Raw genomic sequence first — 16,054 nt, 5'->3', positions numbered from 1 at the left:
AGTTTTTAAAATTTTATTTTGTTGTGAAGATGCTGCACAGAGAAGCTACAGTCACATGAGGAAGGTAATGAGGACATTTCTTGTAGAGCATTGTTAGCCCCTCCTTTGTTTTTCTCCTACTATCCCTTCCCACCCCCACCTCTCCCATTCCTTCCCCCTTCCCCAAAGTTGTAAAGGTTATTTCCAATAGAGTGTCTTGTTTCATTCTTGCAGTGGGTCATCCTGTGTCCTGTTTCAGCATTTTGTTATTCCCCTTCCACTCCCCAAATTAGGTAAATGCATATACAAGATGCAGGGTGCCAAAATCAAGTACAGTGACAAAAGGGATATACCATAAGAGGACGAACATACACAAGAAACAAAAAATCACATAGTATAGTAAAATAACAGCAAAGAAAAGCCTCTTGTGTATATATCTTGGGTTTCATCTCACTTATACTCATCTTTTTTTTTTTTTTTTAAATTGTATTTTATTTTATTTGAGAACATACTGTACAGAGGGGCTACAATTACATGGGCAGGATAATGCATACATTTCTTACCAAGCATTGCAGCCTCCTCCTTTGTTTACCCTTCACTTCCCTTCCCCGCCTCCCCCCTCCCCCCACCCAATTATACCCCCCTCCCCCCACCCAATTATACCCCCCTCCCCCCCCACACCGACATTGTAAAGCTGGTTTTGACATGACATTTTGTACTTCTCATTGTTGCAACAGGTCCACCTGAATCCTTAAACGACTTGTTTGTCCCCATCTCCTCCACATGTTATACTGACATCAAATATAGTGAAAGCGGGGGTTACACTGTGGGGGAGGGACATACAAAGCAACAAAGAAATATACGTACATAGCTTTTGAGATTTTCTGTTCATCTGGATCCTAGACATATGCTAGTTATTGCAAATAAGGGAAACCATGGAACCTATATTTCTTTGGGTCTGGCTTACTTCACTTAATATGATTTTTTCCAAATCTTTCCATTTCAAAACAAATGTGAATGCATAGACCTATAGCACCTCATTTTCGATAAGAGAGCCAAAAAATAGAATGGAAGGAAGACAGCCTCTTCAGTAAATTGTGCTGACAAAATTGGTTAAACACCTGTAGAAAACTAAAGTTAGATCCTTACACATCACCCTGCACCAGAATCAACTCCAAATGGATTCAAGACCTGGAAGTAAAAGCAGACACCCTGAAAACACTACAGGAAGGAATAGAAGAAATTCTAGGGCTCCTTGGCACAGACCAAAATTTTCTTAATAAAGACCCAGAAACACAACAATTAAAAGAAAGGTTGGACAAATGGGAGTACATTAAACTGCAGAGCTTCTTCATAGCAAAGGACATAGCAAGAAAGATCAATAGAAAGCCCATAGATTGTGAGAAGATCTTCATTAGCCATACAACGGACAAGGGTCTCAGATCTAAAATATACTTAGAACTCAAAAAATTAAGTTACCCAAAAACAAATCCTCAAAGAAACAACTAACCCATCAATAATTGGCTAAAGACTCAGAGCGACTTCTCTGAAGAGGAAATAAGAATGGCCAATAGACATATGAAGAAATGCTCAACTTCTCTAGCCATAAAAGAAATGCAAATCAAAACAACATTGAGATTCCATCTCATCCCAATTAGAATGGCTATAATAAAAAAAATCTAATAACAACAGATACTGGAAGGGATGTGGCCAAAAGGGAACATTACTACACTGTTAGTGGGTGTGTAAACTAGTTCAACCATTCTGGAAAGTAGTATGGAGGTTCCTCAAAAGACTATACATAGAGCTCTCCTATGACCCAGCAATCCTACTTCTGGGCATGTATTCAAATGACTACAAACAAGACCATACTAAAGCTACCATACTAAAGCACAACTATGTTTATCACAGCATTATTCACCACAGCTAAGATATGGAACCATCCCAGATGCCCCTCAGTAGATAAATGGATCAAGAAAATGTGAGATGTATGTGTGTGTGTGTGTGTGTATATATATATATATATATATATATATATATATATATATATATATCATCATCATCAGAAAGAACAGCATATTTATTTCTATTCACAATATCCCATGCCATCTAATCATCCCATCCAGAAATGACTATACAACTCATAATAAAAGATAATTGTTAAGCTATTGAATTGGTATCGTTAACAAGGCTTATTTCTAGTGGCTGGTATCTCTCACTTAAATTTCTTGGTTGTTTAATTCCAGAAATCAGTATTGTTGTATTTCAATAGAATAATTTAGAGAATATCAAACTTTTATATTCCTCTGTAGAAAAGTAATAAATTGACTAATCTTAATTCTCAAAAGAAATACAACAAGAAATATGTGTACAATACCATCTACCAAAGAATTGAAATCAAAACATATTCCAGAAAAACCAGCAGACAGAAATGCCATAGCAATCTCTTACTAGCAGATATTGTGAGATTCCTTTTTTAGTTTTTTGAGTAATTTTTAATTAATTTAAATAATACATCTGGAATGGTGGTGGATACTTGTAGTCCCAGAAATCTGGAGTCTCTGAGAAAGGGAACAGTAAATTCAAAGTCAGACTGGATTAACTCAAAAACTAACCTTTCAAATTACAAGTAGTTATTTCAGTGACATGTAAAAAAAAAAACAGGAACTTTTTCTTATTTCATAAAAGAAACAGCCAAACCATTTCTGTTGAGCTATTAGAATAGAGTAGAGAAAACATTAAGGAAATAAAATTTAAAGATTAAAATCTTTGTAACATATATAAAGTTGAGTTAATTTTTACCTTTTATTAATGTCTAGTTTTTGTCTTTAGTTTTATATAGTAAGAAAATTGTTTAGAATATCTGCTAGTATACAATATTTTTGACTAAATTTTGGACAAGAAATCAAATCTCAAAATCCAACATGAGATATTTAGTAGTTGCCACAGCAATCATATCTATCAGTTTATTTGTTAAATTTTGGAAGAAATAGTAAGTCTTTATAATAAAACTCTTATCTAAGTTTCCTATTTTTTCTTTAGGAAGATAAAGATATTATATCACATTAAAATTAAACACTCAAATATATGTTATGCCTAAGATTATTTGTTAAAAATATTTTAAGCCTAGGAAGTGCTCTACCTAAGAATATACAGAAATGAACATTGTGGAAAAAAGAGTTACTTATGGTCCCTTTGAAATTATTTAATAGTGAATGCATCGAAAGGCTCAAAATAGACATGCACACATAATTTGCAAGAGGCATTTAGTAGAACATGCAATCTAGACAGAAATTATAGAGATGAAAGAGCAAAATACCAGTTTCCATAAGACATAAAGCAAGACAAGTTGCAAAGGAAAATATGAATAGCCAACTCAGGCAGAAACTGGGGGCAAAGTAAGAGCTACTTCTTAATAATTACTTTGGGTAAAATATTCTCAAATGATTATTTCATTTCTGCACAATGTCAGCTGCTGATGGTGAATGTCATTTGTATTTGGCCATTCACAAAATTAAGTGACAAGTCCTATCACAAAAAAATTAAGTGCGTTGGAATGTTCAGCTTTTAAATTGTTCAGCTCTGTACTTAATTCTTGTGGCATATACTTTAGTTCACAAAAGCTATCTTAAATTAAATTCTCATTAAAACTCACTGCTATGCTCAAAGTCTTGGGTTTATTCCCAACACAAGAAAATAAAATCTGTTATCATTGGCAATGATATATATTAGTGTAAAAACACAAGTACAGCTGGATCCAGTGGCTTGCACTTGTTAGCTACTCAGGACGCTGAGATCTGAGGATCACGATTCAAAGTTAATGGGGCAGAAAAGTCCTTGTGAGACTCTTATCTCCAATTAAACACTCAAACACCAGAAGTGGCACTATAGATCAAAGTGCTAGAGTGTTAACCTTAAGCCAAAGAGCTCAGGGACAGCACCCAGAGGCTGAGTTCAAGCCCTACAACAACAACTCTCCAAATTACTACATGGTTAGCATATTGGCAGAAACCAGTCTGTTAAGTAAAATGAAAAACAAATTAATTAATACCAAATCAATTATATATGTAAGGGCAGAATATAAATCTCTATATAAATAAATATATATATGTATATCTATATATACATATATATATATACACACATACATTTTTTTCTCTTTTGGCAATAGTGGGAAAAGAGACATGGAAGTTATTACAGTTCCCCAGTGGGATTGCTTTTTCACTATCATGGATCTCACATGCAAAGTATAGTACCTGAGTGGAAGGTTGAGAGTAGGAACATGTTGCCATTTTTATCAGGGTAGGCAGTAGACCTTGTAAAGAAAGTGGTGACCCTTGAACTTGAGGGAGTACTTAAAGGAATGAATTAATTTAAAATGATGTGAACACCTGTTAAATGGAAGTAATTGTTACAGATGATGGGAGAGACAGCCAAGATGTTAGCATTTGGGATATGATTAGTGGGAAGCTAAGGCTAGAGAAAAATTAAGTGTGACTCACACCTATTATCCTAGCTTCTCAGGAGGCTGATATCTGAGGATCACAGTGAGAAGTCCAAGTATGAAAGTCCATGGGACTCTTATCTCAAAGTAACCACCAAAAAGCTGGAGCTGTCGCTCAAGTGGTAGAGCATTTAGTCTTGAGCAAAATATCTTAGATACAGCATAGAAACTCTGAGTTCAAGCCCCCAAAAAGCACAAGGACAAAACAAAACAAAACAAAAAACAGATTATAGTAACTCTTCATCTTGTTTTTTCTCCTGATTAATATTTTTTTAAAATTATTACCCTTAAATATTTGCACAAAAAGATTTCAACTCAACATGTCAGTTTGTATATACAATGCATCTTGATCAGCATCACTTTTAAGAAAAGTTTTGTTTTTGTTTTTACTTACTTTTGTTGTAAGTACAAACAAAGATATTTTTTTGTTGCCCACAGTGCCACTTCTGGTTTTCTGGTGGTTAATTAGAGAAAAACCAGTTGTTTAAGGATACAGGTGGACCTGTTGCAACAATGAGAAGTACAAGTTGTCATGTCCAAAACGAGCTTTAGAACGTCGGTGGGGGGGGGGGTGAAAGGGGGGGGGAAGGAGAAGGATTGGGATTGGGGGGGAGGGGGGAGGCTGGGAAGGGATGTGAAGGGTAAACAAAGGAGGAGGCTGCAATGCATGGTAAGAAATGTACGCATTATCCTGCCCATGTAATTGTAACTCCTCTGTACAGTATGTTCACAAATAAAATAAAATTAAATTAAAAAAAAAAAAAGAATCTCATGGACTTTCCTGCCCAGGCTAGCTTTGAACTCTAATCCCTTCCGAGTAGCTAGGATAACAGGCATGAGCAACCAGCACCCGGAAATAACAATATTTTTAATTTTATTTTATTGTAAAGATGTTGTACAGAGGGGTTACATTTACATGAGAAAGGTAATGAGTTCATTTCTTATTAAGCATTGTTATCCTCTCCTTCAGTTTTCTCCTACTATTATTATCCTCTCCCTCCTCCTCCCCCGGAAGTTGTACAGTTCATTTCCAATGTAGAGTCTTATGAGTGTCATTGTTGCAATGGGTCATCCTGTATTCTTGTTTCAGCATTTTGTTATTTTGCTTCCCCTTCCCAAATTAAGTAAATGTATACACAAGATGCAGGGTGCCTAAATCAAATACAGTTACAAAAGGGGATATACCATAGGGGAAAGACCATACAATAGAAAAAAGATCACATAGTACATTTAAAAAAGAAAGACTTCCTATGTCTATATCTTGGGGTTCATTTTACTTAGCATCATCTTATATGGTCATACGTACATAGCTTTTGAGCTTTTCTGCTCATCTGATAAGGTTATCTTAGATGTATACTAATTATTGCAAATTAGGGAAACCATGGGACCTATATTTCTTTGGGTCTGGCTTACTTCACTTAATATGATTTTTTCCAAGTTTTTCTATTTCCTAACAAATGGGGCGGTGTCATTCTTTCTAATGAAGCATAGAATACCATTGTATATATAGGTATATATATTTGTGATATATATCATATTTCCTTGATCTATTGATCTACTGAGGGGTATCTGGGTTGGTTCTATAGTGTAGTTATGGTGAATAATGCTGTGATAAAAATATTTGTGCTGGTAGCTTTAGTATGGCCTTGTTTGTGATCGTTTGGGTAAATGCCCAGAAGTGGGATTTCTGGGTCATAGGGAAGCTCTATGTATAGTCTTCTGAGGAGACTCCATAGTGCTTTCCAAAGTAGTTGAACAAGTTAACACTCCCACCAAGAGTGCAATAGGGTTCCCTTTTGGCCACATCCACTCTAGCATCTGTTGTTATTAGATTTTTTTTATTATAGCCATTCTAACTGGGGTGAGGTGGAATCTCCAGGTTGTTTTGCCTTGCATTTCTTTTAGAAAAGTTAAACATTTTTTCATATGTCTATTGGCCATTCTTATATCCTCTACAGAGAAGTCTCTCTTTAAATCTTTAGCCCACTTATTAATTGGGCGGTTGTTTCTTTGAGGATTTGTTTTTGGGGGATTTAAAACAAAGTCATAGGAAATAAAATTGTTTGGTACTGGCACAAGAACAGACCTAAGGACCAATGGAATAGAACTGAAGACCCAGAAACAAAACTGCAGACCTATAACCACCTAATCTTCAATAATAGGTTAAAAAAATAGAATAGAAGAAAGATAGCATCTTCAGTAAATGGTGCTGGCAAAATTGGTTAAACACCTGTAGAAAACTGAAGTTAGATCCTTACAAATCACTCTACACCAGAATCAACTCCAAATGGATTCAAGACCTCAAAGTAAAAGCAGACACCGTGGAAACATTACAGGAAGGAATAAAAGAAACTCTATAGCTCCTTAGCAGGCTGAATTTTGTTAATAAAGACCCAGAAACACAACAAATCAAAGAAAGGTTGGACAAATGTTATTGCATTAAACTGCATGGCAAAGGATATAACTAACAAGATTAATAGAAATCCCATAGATTGGAAGATTATTAGCCATACAAGAGACAAAGTCTTCATATCTAAAATATACTTATAACTCAATAACGATATTTAATCTAAGAAAAGATATGGGTTTTTTTATATTTTGAAAGCAATCACCCATTTTGATAGTTTGGAAAGAAATAATGTTGAAAGGGTAGCAGAAATCCCTACATCTCAGCCAGGAGCTGATATAATATTGGTGAAAGGAAAGGTGGCGTAAATTGTTCCATTTAGGTTACATTTTAAAGCCAGAGTCAACAGAATTTTCTGCTGGGATGTCTATGTTACCCATAGGAGAGGGGAAAACAAAGTTAGCACATAAGTAATACAAATGCGTTGGAGCTTAGCATCTGTAAAAAAAAAAATCTACAACTTCACTGAGAGCACTGTCAGTAACACAAGTTTGGGGAGAAAGTGTAGAAGCTGCGTTTGGGGCATGAAATGACACTACATATACAAATATATAAACATATAAAATATTTCTAATATATAATTATATCTTTTATATATGGTGTTACTATATATATTTAAGAGAGAACTCAACCCAATTATCATTTATTTAAATGTACAGTGATATATACATATGCATTAAAATATTGTTAATTAATATGTATTAATGATATATGCATATATATTTATTAGAGAACTCAGACTAGTTATCATTCATTCCAACATAAAAAATATGCTGTACTCTGCTCTCTTTTTGCTTTCCCTATCATTCTCCTGAACATTAAAGGCAGTGAACTTAATAGAATCAATGAGAGTTACTACTTTTGTGAGTGTAAATCTTCACAGGTTCTATTTGGAGTGAGTCATGTGGTCTCTTACTACTATACTTTTTTCTCAAACCTGTTCAAATATTTGGCAGGAAAATGGCCTTCTTCGGTCATCATGGAGTATTTGCAATTGCTGAACAAATAATATCTTTTTGGAAAACTCCATCTGAACAGTACAGGTAGAAATCTACGTCTATTCTCTCTGTCAGTCCCAGATGTATTGGGAGATGAGCCACAGGGGCAGCCCATATGTTAGAAAGGCATGCTTCATTTAGCTATTTCAACATGATGGCTGAAGGGCGCTATAGATGGGCTTGCTCAGAAAAGATTACATCTCTTGGCTTTTGGCAAAGAAAAAAAATGAGACATTAAAAACAGGCTGTGCTAAGGGCTAAGAGCTTTATTGAAATTCTACAGGAGCCTTACAGGAACTGTGAGCTTCTGACTTGTTATCGGGTACCTGCATTTGGGCATCCTGACACTCTATAATTGAAATTCATTGCTCGACCTTTAGTCTATAAAAATGGTATGCTGTCATTAGCACTGACTGCCTGCTGTATTCTGCTGTCACTCCTTAGGCCAGCTTAAACCATCTCAGATAAAATAGCCTATTTCATGTCAGACCTCAGAGTTTGCCACTATTAAAGTGGAAAGCTAAAGCAATGTTTAGCAATGTGGTAAAGGCTAATGCAGTAGGATTACTGGGGGAAAAAACAAGGAATTTTTCTTTCTCCAAAGCTGTTTTAAAAAATTAATGTTCTCATATGGTACCATCTCCATTACACTGCTCCCATCAGAATGAAGATTATTACATTTTTAATTGCATTTTAATTTAACCTGCTAATGTCATACTGCCTAGCTTACACTTGAAGAAGTATTTGAATGTTAGTTCAGCATTAAGACAAGTTAATATAAGAATTACAAGGTAATATTTCACACTCATGATGTGAAGAATTGAGGTAATTATATGATTACTTCAACTAAAAAATCATCCTGTCAATGTAAGTGGAAAAATTCTAGATTTTCCCTTCTTTTATTCTGTGAATGCACTCATCACTTGGTGTCAATAATTGCAGTCAGATGGTCAGAGAAATATTTAAGTTCCTGGCTTCTGTGTTTGAAGTGAGTCATCTCATTAGCTAATGAAGGAGGATAGCCCGGCTGGCCACAACCAGAATGGTTGAACTGACTCTAATTACCTGAACACAGAGAGCTAATGAGGATTAACTTTGTGATGACTTGGGGACCAAATTGCAAACACATTGTAAAACATTCTACTTTTCTCTTCCACTGTTAGATCTGAGATTTTACTTTAAGTGATACAGGAGAAAGTTTTGTTTCTTTTTGACTTGTTTTTAACCTGAAGCTATTTTCATAATAGAGCACCATTGCAAGGGTGATAAAAATGGTTCTTTCCAGTCAATCCTCTTCTATGGTAGATCACAAACATCACATGTCCAAAGACCTCAAGGATTTTCTTCTCTTCCTCCTTCCTACCTTTAATCATTGTTTGAATTTCAGGAGCCATTTTGTTTCTTTTTCCTCTTTACATTTTAAAATAAAATGAAACACTATGGGAGAGAATACTTGACTGTCTACATTGTGTTTTAATTATTATGGTGCTCCTAATAGTGCTCTTTTCCAATATGTAACCACAGGATTTTGCACTATAAAATGTGCCATTTCTATTTAGTCTTGAGACAGATGTTTGCTTTCTTTGCTTTCTGAGTATCATAATTACTGGCAATTACCTGACCCTTAGCAAATGAAGGTTTTCTGTGGCTCTTCCTTCTCATCCCTAGGAAAGAAGGAGAGGAGAGAGAGAAGGAGGGAATAGGAACCTTTACAAAAGTATATTGAGAAAAGAAGTTGAGAACTCAGCACAAACCACCACACCTTATTTATGTATTTATTGGTAGTCCTCTATTCCTAAACTAGAAAATATTAAAGTAACTGGATATAACCAAAGAGCCTTCATTTTGTGCCTGTTCTCTCTCAAAGTTGGCCTTCTACTCCTATTCAGCCTTTCTATTCCAGCTTCTATGAAAGTTGGTTTTGAGTTTGGCAGGAGTGGCTCCAGCCTCCAATCCTAATTGACCTCAGGATGCTGAGGTCAAGAATGTCAAATCACCTTCTCCAGTTCCTTTCTGGGGGCTCCCTTCAGAAATATTATATTGAGCCAAACTGGTCAATGTTTCCAGAAACTGGCAACTTTCTTCTCTGGGGACTACAGTGCTTCTTGAATTACAGAGCCCAAGCCAGGTTTGTTGTGGGGGGTTTAAGGCCCCCCCAAGGGTAGCCTGTGCCAGCTCTGTCTTGTGGTCTCAGGCAGTTATTACCACAGCTTCCTGATCACTTCTCTGTGTCATTTCCTATTACAAGTTAACTACTCTTTGCCAGTTTGTAAGGAAGGGTAGGTATGAGTTGCTCTTCTGCTTGACATCCTGCCCTTTTTTTCTATGTCAGAAGGTAGGTTTTCACTTGGGGAGTGACATGGTGTTTTGTGTGTAGGGCTGTGGGGACAGCTACTGTGGAAAGCACTTAGGATGCTATAGTTTGGGGCTCTGCAACCTGTATTCACTTAGATTGTCAGTCTGTACTCCTGTTCTGTTCTATTCTGTTCTGCTCTCTTCATCTGGAATCTTTACAAGTTGAATGCAGCTTTTTGTTTTCATATAAGTAAACTTAAGCTGGGCAGGGTGTTACATATGTATAATCCCAGCACATGGGAAAGGGAGCGTGAGGAGAGCTAGCTCAGAGCCACCTTGGGTTGCACAGAGAGACATTGATCAAAAGGGAAAAAAATAGTCAAAGGAAAAATTAAAACATCCTGTTAGGTTTTTAAAGACATCCACAAGGGCGGAGCATGGTGGTGAAGTCTATAATACCAGCAATTCAGAAACAAGGGAGGCAGTGGTAGGAATATCCTAGTCTTCAGCTGGTGGGGCAAACGTTCAATGTCCCATCAGAAAACCAACTAAAACACATGCAACTGATGGTAAAACATGTGAGTAACAGGTGCAAATCCCTGAGTTCAACCTCCAGGACCATCTGAAGAACAACAAAGAGTACCTGCAAAATAGTCTTTCGCAAGTATTTCAAGTCTTTAGGAGGCAGAAAACAATACAATTTTGTAATCCCTGATTAGTTTATTTGTTCTTTTATTTCTGTGATTAGGATTTATGTGTAATATAAAATTATTTCTCATTTCCCAGGGAGATTAAGTCCTTTTTTTAAAAAAAGACAACTCTTTCTATGAGACTTTTGCCTAGATAGAGAACACTCTAGCAAAACACCCAGTGGATCTGAATGTAAGAGTCCCTTCCTCAGAGGAAGGGATCACATGCATGCTAAAGGATGGCTGCTATTTTGAGAAGAGACTCTCCCCCCCTCCGCCCGAAAGAGCATAAGGTGTGATATGAGTCTACACTAACAAAAACAAATTTCCCTCAGGTAAACAGTGCCCACAATGGTAATTATGGCTATGTGTGTATAATAGTGGGAGGGGTGTTGTTAAACAGTCATCATTTATCCTAAATAAAAGCCTGTTCAGGTAAGTACCTGCACACTGGTACATCTGAGCAGTCAGGGTTTTGCCTGAATGCAGATATTAATATACACTTAAAAATTTTAACTTATAATATCTTATAAATAGTAATTTGTATGACTTCAAAATTATTAGTAAACTAAGACTAAGTTAATAGACTAGTGTACATTCATGAAGAATACACACACCGCCCCAAAAAAGCCATCAAGTTGGGGAATGCAGCTCTGTAACACGTGCAAGGCTGTGGGTTTGAGCAGAGGCAGAAAGAAACAACCAGGCTATAAACAAATATTATTTTTTTTTTGGGTCCGGTCGTGGGGCCTGAACGCTGGGACTGGGCACTGTCCCTCAGCTCTTCAGCTCAAGGCTAGCACTCTACCACTTGAGTCACAGCGCCACTTACGGCTTTTTTCTTTTTGCTTATGTGGTGCTGAGGAATCGAACCCAGGGCCTCATGCATGCAAGGCAAGCACTCTACCACTGAGCCACCTTCCCAGCCCATATTATTATTTTTTTTAATTTTCAGCTTTCTTACAAATAGGTAGAGGCTTCCCTGTGAAGAATTAAATAAGTGAAGGATTAAGTGAAATAATGACTAGACAAAGGAAAGGAAGGAGAGACAAGACTCTGAAATTAATCTAAAAGTGAGTAAATGCAAAATAATAATAGTGAAAAAATACCAATGTAATCAATGTTACAGTGATATTTACTAGAAACTATGTTGGAAATGAACTTTACATCTTGGAGGGAAGAGGAATTGGAGGGGGATGGGAAAAAATGAGGAGGGGTTAACAGTGTTGAAAAAGAAATGTAACTAAAACCCCTGTGTACATCACCTTTACAACAAAAAATAGTAATAGTGAAAATAATATCAGTTAATAGTAATAATGACAATAATATGGGGAAGAACAATGAAAGACTTCTTCTATACAAGAAAGTTTTCTTGAACTGAGGAAACTCATTAGTTTTTTTTCTTTTTTTTTTTTTTTTTGGCGGTCGTGGAGCTTGAACTCTGGGCCTGGGCACTGTCCCTGTGCTCTTCAGCTCAAAGCAAGCACTCTACCGCTCGAGCCACAGCACCACCTCTGGTTTTCTAACGGTTTATTGGAGATATGAGTCTCAGGAACTTTCCTGCCCGGGCTGGCTTTGAACCTCGATCCTCAGATCTCAGCCTCCTGAGTAGCTAGGATTACAGGCGTGAGCCACCGGCGCCTGTCTTGGAAACTCATTAGTTTTCAAACTGAAACACAAGAGTTTTTGTTGTTGATGTTGTTGTTGTTGTTGTTGTTGTTAATGTACTACATGATTTCTTTTTTCAGTTGAGTTTTTCCCCTATGGTTTATCCCCTGTTGTCACTGCATTTGATTTTGGTACCCTACGTCTTGTATATATGTTTATCTTAATTAGGGAAGGGAAGGGGAACAACAAATTTTTTTAAAAAAGAATTTACGGGGCTGGATGACCAAGCTTTTTCTCCCATGCATTCTGAGAGCATAAAGAAGTATTAGATATATTTTATAGGGAAAAAAATAAGAGGAAAGGGCAGAAATAGAAGAAAGGGAAAACAGGAGAGAAGTTATTTTAAAAAAGAAAGGGGAAGGAAAGAGGAAGCCAAAAAAATCCAGAAAAATGATTGAAAGGAAGGAAGAGGAAGGCTATGAGGATTTGGGGTTTGTTTGATGCTTACAGATTTTTTAAAAATCCACTTCATTCTCTTGGGCTGAGAAGGTGGCTCAGTGGTAGAGCACTTGCCTTGCATGCCTGAGGCCCTGGGTTCGATTCCTCAGCACCACATAAGCAGAAGAAAAAAAAATCTGGAAGTGGCGCTGTGGCTCAAGTGGTAAAGCGCTAGCCTTGAGCTGAAGAGCTGAGGGACAGCGCCCAGGCCCAGAGTTCAGGCCCCATGACAGGACCCAAAATACATAAATACATAAAATAAAATCCACTTCATTCTCTAATTCTTTGCACCTGTAACATTGATAATTATTAGAAATAAATTATTAGAAATATATGTTACTTTAACCTGAAAAAAATGGGAAAAAGGAGGACAAAAAAAGAACGTAAAAGGCAATCAACCACTGGAATAAGACTCTGCTTGTTCCTTGACAAATAAGGTCACCTCCTGGTTATTTTTTTAGGTTTTATAAACCACCCGGAGGCAAGACAGCCAGGGGCAGCAGCGATACAACATTATTCAGAGATGGGATTTTTCTCACTTTAATTTGATTTATTTTTATAAAGCTGTTTCTCTCCTGACAATTTCTTGGAGACAGAGATCTGGCCTCAGTCACTCCTGGGCACTGAGAAGTAAGAAAAGCATCTTGATTGTCATTTCTCACCGAAGGGCTGTAGGGATTCTAAAGGAAGAGAGTAGGCTCCTCAGAGAAAAGTGGGAGGAATATAGTACAGTTTGAATGTAGTTTCTTTGGAAAACTTAATACACAACATTACACTAATATATTTAACATAAGCCTACACCACTCGCTCACTTTTATAATCCCAGCTTCTAAGGAGACTGAGATCCAATGGATGGTAGCTTAAAGCCAAACCTGGGGGTGGGGGAAAGAGTTTGTAAGTCTCCATTTCTAAAATAACCAACAAAAATTCAAGTGGAAGCTATGGCTTAAGTAGTACAGTTCCAGGCAATTAAGAGGCTCTGAGTTCAATCCCATTTCTGTAAAAATTAATGTAAATCAAGTATATCAGTAGGACAAACTTTTTGAGTAATTCAGGTGGCTGATGATAAATCTTTTCATTTAGAGAAACCAATATTTCTTTTTTTAATATGTCTTGTCAGTGTGGTAAGATCCTTTTTGTAACAAGCTTTATCAAACACAATTGATGAGGAAGTATCCATTCTAACTTATTGATGAAGAGAGAGAAAAAGTTATATAAATGCATTTTCTGTGGAATGAATGATTTTCCCCATCATGAAGAGTAAGTAGAAATTATTAGTTTGTTTAGCTCACCTATGCTGGGTAAGAGAAGTTGGAAAAGATAGAAGAGGAGAAGGAATAGGAGGAGGTAAAGCAAGAGGAAGAGGAGGCAAAGGAAGAGGAGGAGCAGAGAAGGAGACAGAAGGAAGAGGAGATAGAAGAGGAGGCAGAAGAAGAGAAGGAGGAAGAGAAGGAAGTAGAAGGTGAAGAAGAAAAGACAGTAAGAAAGATGAGAGAGAAAAGGAGAAAGATGACCATGGTGGTGATTGTGATATTGGTGGAAAAGTAAGAATTACAGTCATTGTTACTGGCTTTCAAGACTGACAATGTGGTGGGAATCACATCAGAGATTTGGTCCTATGGAATCTTCTTCTCTACTCTGGTGAGGCTGACATTGACCATATCCACTAGACATGTTAACTTCTTGATTTGTTCACATCCACCCACTTTGGCAGCTGATTATTCTAGGATGCAAATTAGATTTGTCTGATTCACAGTTCACTCCTGTCCAGTGTGTCCCACACTTTTTTGGGGGGTGGCGGGTGGCCTGGGTGGAGGGTGAGTAGTGAGGCTAGGCTCCTCAATGGATGACTAATCTGTGGGTTTTTCTTTTTCTGGTCAAAATGACACTTTGGTTCCCAATTTCCTGTGTCAAACTACAAAGAATTTGTCATTCCTCACAGTTACTTTTAGCTCCTGTCTGCTCTGTTAAAAAAAAAAAAAAAGCCCACCATTTTAGCTAGTCTGGTTTTCTTCTCTCTAAGCAACTTGTGGATTTGTTCTCTCATGCAAACAGATTGTCAAGTCTTCCCTGTTCTCACAAGTTCCTGTTGAAAGACAAACCGAATTCTGTTTTGATTTAATTCTGCTTTTTTTTTGTTGGAAATGTCTACATAGTCTGAGTGTTAGTAATGTCCAAACTCCCACCACTGTACCATTTACTCAGTTTTGACACAAAAGAGCTTTTCATGGAATCACTTGTTTTCTCCCCTCCCCTTTATTTTTCTAAAGCTTACTCAATTATTTTTTCTTTTTGAATTGTATATTGAAAAGGGGGCAGATGCACATAACAATTTCGTGAGTCACTGTTTATGTTGTGACAAAGACTTTCTGATTTCTACATTGCTCCCCAGTGACAAGGTAATAATAAGGTAACAAGAACAATCATTGGGTTTGTCTCTGAGATTCCCTCCCCAATACACACACATACACACACACACACACACACACACATACACGATACCCATAAAATAATTTATTATATGTCTTATTTTTGTTACTGTTGTTAGTGGTTTACTACTTCTGTTTCATTTAAGGTAGAGTCACTGTATAGAGAAGGTTGGCTTCGAACACCTGATTCTCCTCCTTCTGACTCCTTACAACTGGAATTACAGACATGATCCATCATGCCTCACAGATTTGCATTTTTTAGTGAATGAATTAGGTTATTTCAATTCCTATTTTCTCTTTCATGGAGATATCCTGGAAGTATATATCCTGATTTACCCTTGAGAAAGATGTTTTGAGATTTTTGGGGGTGTGGGGTGGAGGGGTGGAGGGGTGGAGAAGGGAAGGGATGGTATGGAGAAACAAAGGAGGAGGCAACAATGCTTGATAAGAAATACACTCACTATCTTGCCCATGTAATTGTAACCTCTCTGTATGGTATTTTCACAATAATTTAAAAAAAAAAGAAAAATGGGGAAAAAATCATTCTCTTTGTGAAACACAAATCAAATGCAGAGGTTAATTAAATTCTCTTCTGTATAAACCATTTTTTAGTAGTATTTTGTCTTTGTTACAGTTGCTAATTTGCT

Source organism: Dipodomys merriami, unplaced genomic scaffold, assembly GCF_024711535.1.
Source record: "Dipodomys merriami isolate MVZ:Mamm:240054 unplaced genomic scaffold, mDipMer1.0.p SCAF_64, whole genome shotgun sequence".
NCBI classification, from domain to species: Eukaryota; Metazoa; Chordata; class Mammalia; order Rodentia; family Heteromyidae; genus Dipodomys; species Dipodomys merriami.
The sequence above is the reverse complement of the archived record's forward strand: the minus strand, read 5'-3'. Positions refer to the sequence as shown.